This window comes from Oncorhynchus keta, chromosome 15, assembly GCF_023373465.1.
Source record: "Oncorhynchus keta strain PuntledgeMale-10-30-2019 chromosome 15, Oket_V2, whole genome shotgun sequence".
Classification (NCBI taxonomy): domain Eukaryota; kingdom Metazoa; phylum Chordata; class Actinopteri; order Salmoniformes; family Salmonidae; genus Oncorhynchus; species Oncorhynchus keta.
The window spans coordinates 38,543,820-38,550,760 of record NC_068435.1 but is presented as its reverse complement, the minus strand read 5'-3'; the positions used below and the strand labels follow the sequence as shown (position 1 = coordinate 38,550,760).

Below are 6,941 nucleotides of genomic sequence, written 5' to 3'. Positions count from 1 at the left end.
CATCCCCTAATGGATTGGCATTGGTCCAGTAAGCAGCGGCGAAAGGTTGCTGGTTCGAATACCCGAGCCGTCAAGGTGAAAAATCTGTCGGTGTCCTTGAGTGAGACACTTAACCCTAATTTGCTCCAGTGGCACCATACTACTGTGGCTAGGGTTGTGGTGGCATACACTGATCCTACATATGTAGTTAGAGGCGTCTTCTACCTCGAGCGGACATGAGCCAGTTACTGAGATCGGTCCTTCAGAGACTTGTCACATTATTCTCTTTATGTCTGACTTGCCGAGGAGACTGTGACACCACAGCGTAAGGTAGAAAGTGCACTTAACCGCAGGTCTAGGATCTGACTACCCCTGATCTAAATCTTAACTGTTAGGGAGATGACAAGACATGAATGAGACAATGTCTGCAGTAGTCTTCTATAGTAATATTCTACTCTTTGCTCCTAGTCCTCAATGACCATAATGCTGATTGCTCACAGGAAAGGAAAGGCCAGGCAAACAGAGAGAAAAAAATGGAATCAAATCTAATTTTATTTGTCACATTTGCCGAACTCAACAGCATTTCACCTTACTGTGAAATGCTTACTTACAATCCCTTAACCAACAATGCAGTTCAATAAATGGGAGTTAAGAAAATATTTACTAAATAATCTCAAGTGAAAAATTAAAGTAACTAAATAACAAGGCTATATACAGGGGGTACCGGTAACGAGTCAATGTGCAGGTTAGTCGAGGTCATTTGTACATGTCCGTAGGGGTAAAGTGACTATGCATAGATAATGTAATAATATAATATATGCCATTTAGCAGACGCTTTTATCCAAAGCGACTTACAGTCATGTGTGCATACATTCTACGTTTGGGTGGTCCCGGGGATCGAACCCACTACCCTGTAAAGGGTGGGATCAATGTAAATAATCTGGGTGGCCATGTTATTAATTGTTCAGCAGTCTTATGGCTTGGGGGTGGTAGAAGCTGTTAAGGAGCCTTTTGGACTTAGGCTTGGCGCTCATGGTACCACTTGCCGTGCAGTAGCAGAGAGAACAGGCTGTGACTTGGGTGACTGGAGTCTACATTTTTTTAGTCCTTCCTCTGACACCGCCTAGTATATACAGTTGAAGTCAGAAGTTTACATACACTTACCGTAATTGCTGGACTATTAAGCGCACCCACTGAATTATTAAAACATTTGCTGAGAAGCCTTTCAGGTTATGTCAATATAGGACTCGTTTTACTGTGGATACTTTTGTACCTGTTTCCTCCAGAATCTTCACAAGGTCCTTTGCTGTCCTTTGCTGTCCTTTGCTGTTGGGATTGATTTGCTCGTTTCGGTACCAAAGTACGTTCCTCTCTAGGAGACAGAACGCGTCTCCTTCCTGAGCGGTATGACGGCTGCGTGGTCCCATGGTGTTTATAATTGAGTACTATTGTTTGTACAGATGAATGTGGTGCCTTCAAGCGTTTGGAAATTGCTCCCAAGGATGAACCAGACTTGTGGTCTTGGCTGATTTCGGTTGATTTTCCCATGATGTCAAGCAAAGAGGAACAGAGTTTGAAGGCTGGCCTTGAAATACATTGACAGGTACACCTTCAATTGACTCAAATGATGTCCATTAGCTATCAGAAGCTTCTAAAGCCATGACATTTTCTGGAATTTTCCAAGCTGTTTAAAGGCACAGTCAACTTAGTGTATGTTAATTTCTGACCCACTGGAATTGTGATACAGTGAATTATAAGTGAAATAATCTGTCTCTGTAAACAATTGTTGTACAAATGACTTGTGTCATGCACAAAGTAGATGTCCTAACCGACTTGCCAAAACTATAGTTTCTTAACAAGAAATTTGTGGAGTAGTTGAAAAAATAGTTTTAATGACTCCAACCTAAGTGTATGTAAACTTCCAACTTCAATTGTATGTAAGAATGCTGTTAATTGACTACAGCTCACCATTCAATACCATAGTACCCTCCAAGCTCATCATCAGGCTGGAGGCCCTGGGCCTCAACCCCATCCTGTGCAATTGGGTCCTGGACTTTTTGACGGGCTGCCCCCAGATGGTGAACATCTCCACCTCGCTGACCCTCAACACTGGGGCCCCACAAGGGTGCGTGCTTAGCCCCCTTCTGTACTCCCTGTTCACCCATGACAACTCAATCATCAAGTTTGCAGACGACAACAGTAGTGGGATTACCAACAACGACGAGACCGCCTAATGTAGGAGGTGAGGGCTCTCGGCTTGTGGTGTCAGGTAAACAACCTCTCACTCAACAAAACAAAGGAGATGATTGTGGACTTCAGGAAACAGCAGAGGGAGCACCTCCACAGAGGGGACAGCAGTGGAATGTTTTCAGTTCCTCGCGTATACATCAACAACAAACTGAAATGGTCCACCCACACAGACAGTGTGGTGAAGAAGATGCAACAGTGCCTCCTCAACCTCAGGAGGCTCACGAAATTTGGCTTGTCACCCAAAACCCTGACTAACTTTTACAGATCCACAATTGAGAGCATCCTGTCGGGCTGTATCACCGCCTGGTACGACAACTGCACCACCCACAAACGCAAGGCTCTCTAGAGGGTAGTGAGGTCTGCACAACTCATCACCGGGGGCAAACTACCTGCCCTCCATGACACCTATAGCACCCGATGTCACAGGAAGGCAAAAAAGATAATCAAAGACCACAACCATCCGAGCCACTGCCTGTTCACACCGCTACCATCCAGAAGGCGAGATCGGTAAAGGTGCATCAAAGCTGGGAGCGAGAGACTGAAAAACAGCTTCTATCTCAAGGCCATCAGACTGCTGAAAAGCAATCACTAACTCTGAGAGGCTGCTGCCTACATGGAGACCCAATCACTGGCCACTTTAATAAATGGATCACTAGTCACTTTATACAATGCCACTTTTAATAATGTTTACGTATCTTACATTACTCATCTCATACGTATATACTGTATTTCATACCATCTATTGCACCTTGCCTCTGCCGCTCGTCCATCGTCCATCGCTCATCCATATACTTGTATACATATTCTCATTCACCCCTTTAGATTTGTGTGCATTAGGTAATTGTTGGGGAATTGTTAGATATTACTGCACTGTCGGAGCCAGAAGCACAAGCATTTCGCTACACTCGCATTAACATCTGCTAACCATGTGTATGTTACCAATAAGATTTGATTTGAACTAACATTACATTTACGTTTTAGTCATTTAGCAGATGCTCTTATCTAGAGCGATTTACAGGAGCAATTAGTGCCCTCGCTTAAGGGCACATCTGCTCAGGGATTCAAACCAGGGACTTTTTGGTTACTGGTCCAATGCTCTTAAGTGCTAGGCTACATGCCACCTTCATTAGATGTAAGAAGGGCTTTATAAATACATTTGATTGATTGATTAGGGAGGGGGGGAAACACAAAACTGACCTCAGATCAGTTTATAAGGCAACTTCCTCCTGCTTCTCCTTGTGTTTCTTTGGGAAGAACAGCAGGACAATTAGCTGACAAAGCATTCACTTTAAGTTTCCCTTCTGGAGTATCACCTCCATAGATACTCCAAAGAGCAGGGGGACCGATCTCCCCACTTCTTCCCCCTCACCCATAACCTGAGTACTTTGGAGTAGGATGAAGTTCACACTGGTCTAAGGTCAGTATGGTTAGCATTTGGGCAGAGCAAGGTAAACTAATCTGATCCAATATCTGTTTGTAGAGGAAACCTAAAAACTCACATCTCCCCCTTCCCTCTCACACAGAGCATGCATTTAGGTGAGCTGTGGTCATTTCTCATTTGGAGATAAACTAGATTAGAAGACTGAAAATGAACATTACACCAAAGGTGGGGTCTCAGTCATACATGCCCAAGGGCAGGCTATTCACGATGGTATGATATTGCTGATGTAGAGACAGTTTGTTTCTGTATTATCTTCTGACCTGTTATGAAGAGAGAAGGGTATATGGCATCCATCACTGTGCATGTGAATAGGGCTACTCAGACCCATGCCTATGGCAACTGATCTGGGATCAGTTCTACATATTAAAGTTCTCAATATGGCCATTGTTGGCTGAAAAGCAAGTCGGATCCTGTTACAGGTATTGAAGGCAAGAAGCAACCACAAGACCTAGGGACCCTGGCATGGTGGTGCTGCTTTGCCCCTTGATGGTCAGTGGTTAAGATGTGCACTTGGTCCCCCTGGCGTGCTGAAGGGCGCATGCCCACTGCGGTGACGCCGCAGCTCCATGTGTGTTGAGAAGCGCACTATTTGGCAACAGAGGCGGTAGCGGGGAGGGCAGAAAAGATACAGGGTATACCCTGAATTTTAAAAAAAATACATCGAATAATTGCAGCAATTGTCACCCTAAATACCTTGGACGAAGCGCAGTCGACGGATCGCTGTCGAATCGACCGAGTAAGTTGATTGAGGTGTTCCGAAGTTTTGGGGGGGGGGAAGTGGATTGAGGGAAGCCTTTTATTTGGAGTTATCGAGAGCCAGCTCCTCTTCCTCCACCTATCTGTGACGATAGAGAAACTGATGGGCTGTTGAAAAGTAGCACTTCTCCGCAGAATGAAAGCGTTTACGGTTGGGAACGGGCTTCATACGTTTATAGAAGTTGCATCTCCGGGCTTTATTCTTATGGTCACACATAGTTTGACAATATTTCGTATTTTAATTTCACCTCGGCAATCTAATTTTAGAATGGGCTCGATCGAACAGAGACTGTCAATCTGGATTGTCGTGGACTGGGATTATTTTTAGAGCAGCACTTCGTTACTTGGTTATCTTTTTTTGTCAACCCAGAGAGATGGCTTGCCAGTGCGAATATTCATTATCACGAAGTACTTAACACATGTTATACTACTATTTAAATAGAAAGCGACTAGATTTAGCCAGTTTTGGAGTTGGCATTCTCCCCAACGAAGACAAGCTAGCCCTGGCTAACGTCCTAGTAGCTACTTGTTTCTCACGCCTGCTACATTAGGTTAGTAATTTACTAGATTGGCTTGGTCCTGGTACCTGGTTTATTTTCTAATGCAACAAAAAACTCGCTACCGTAGCTCAATTTGAGCTTTTCATGTAACTTAAATGCACCACGTTGTGGTTTCGTGAACTGCGTGTTGGTGTTTCACTTTTTGGGGGGGCAAATAAATAACTGGACAGGTACTGGTAGCTGGCAAGGTGGACAATACTAATTCCTTGGCATTATTTATGCTCGCTGGCAGCGAGGTTATTTTCACGGTTGCGCGGTTTCTAGACATGTTGTGGTCGAACGGTCAGAATACAGCATGGGCTGTGTTTCGTTTTTAAAGGGGGGAGTTTGCCTGTTCGGGATTTTGATGGTTAATGTGGGGTAGACGGTGGCGTGATGGTAGACGGTGCCTTGGTTTGAGCCCCTACCCTAGTCGTGCCACTTAACCCTACCGGCTGCCAGTGTTCTCCTGTATCAAAATAGTCCTTGGTAATCTTCCTACTTCTGCAACGACCATGGTCTTCCTCCTCTTAAAGCTGAACGCACACACATTTACACAAACTCGCACACACTTTCTCTCCTCCCTAGCGGTATGAGTCGGTGGATGCAGTGCAAAAGTATCTGAGCCAGTCACTGTATTGTAAGGCATGCACAGATTCAGTGAGTTGTGTTCAGTTGTCAGTTCCTGTACACCTCGGGTGTGTCCAGTTTTCTTTCGGCTGCTCGGAAAAGTGCTTTTTTTAAATGTGCTTTTTTGTTCACTTATGTCAGTTTTGGGCTCACTTTGGTTGGTGAAATATATAGGCCAATAATGCAGAGGATTCTTGTAGCTAGAGTGTCATTTAAGAGTAGCCTCTGGGTATGGGTCCTTAGTTGTTCCTGTTCAGGTCACATAGTCAGGAAACACTCAGGCCCCTAGTTATGTGTAACAAAGTAGTATGCTACAGGCTCCTGTTTAAAAAAAAAAAAACAATTAGCATATGAAAATGGTTTGCATGATAAGGCTATCTGCCTGCTGTCGTACTGACTGGTTTATCTTAGGGATTCTAGAGTAATATGAAAGAAAGGTTCTGGAATGGTCAATCATTTGTTCGGCAGAGCAATCGCTTTGGGGGTTCTTTGCAATGTGTTATCACATGGTTGCATTAATAAGCAACCTAATGGAGACAGAGATCTGTATACAATGACAAGATGCTCAGGTTTCCACCCCAGCAATGGGAGTCATTGTCCCGAAGGCAGGCGACAAGCATAGGTTCAAAATAAGCCCATAGAAACGCATTGGGCTTATTTTGGCCGAGTCCAATCTATTGCTTTGCCTCTTCTTCTCTGACGGGTGCGTCTTTAATCAGGGGGACCTGATAGGGAAAGGTGGATACCTAGTCAGTTATGCAACTTAAATGTGTAATGCATTTAACCCAACTCCTCTGAATCAGAGAGATGCAGGGGGCTGCCTTGATTGGCATCCACATCTTCGGTGCCCGGGGAACAGTGGGTTAACTGCCTTGCTCAGGGGCAGAAGAATACATCTTTACCCTGTCAGCTCGAGATTCGGTCCAGCAACCTTTTGGTTACTGGTCCAACGCTCTAACCACTAGGCTATTCAGTAAGACATTCTGGGCTCATTGTAATATGGACTAGGGTGGAGAGTAGCAGAGTAGAGACTTTGTATCACTTGGTAAGCCTAAACAGACTGCCATTTCAGGCAGACTTTTCAAAGAGCTCTTACACTGAAATTTCCCAGTATTATTTCCCAGTATTATTCCAACCTCCTAGTGTAGAAATATATATCAAACACAGGACAATCATGTTTTTGACTGTACTGGGTCTTCAACAAGTTAGGAGCACAACATATCATTTAATATTTTTTTCAATCAATTTAGATATAGCCTATGGGTATTTTCATGTAAAAGGACCCATGATCACCAAAATGTGAAGTTCATAGGAGCATATCAAAATGGGTGTAAAATGAATGCTTT

General features: G+C 44.1%; 1 protein-coding gene across 11 annotated transcripts in view; it reads left to right on the top strand.

Annotated features, from left to right (window-relative positions):
• LOC118394893 (transcriptional repressor p66 alpha-like) overlaps positions 1-6,941 on the top strand; it is a 68,091-nt gene that overhangs the window by 8,611 nt on the left and 52,539 nt on the right. For 5 of the 11 annotated variants that reach the window (XM_035788521.2, XM_052463982.1, XM_052463983.1 and 2 more), the window contains exon 1: positions 4,194-4,406. The exons of 1 other annotated variant lie outside the window; for it this stretch is intronic. The gene's annotated coding sequence lies outside the window, so the exon portion shown is untranslated. Of the gene's footprint in view, positions 1-4,192; positions 4,407-4,566; positions 4,978-6,941 lie in introns of those variants that run through there. 5 more of the 11 variants (XM_052463981.1, XM_052463986.1, XM_035788519.2 and 2 more) reach the window with 3 other exon arrangements.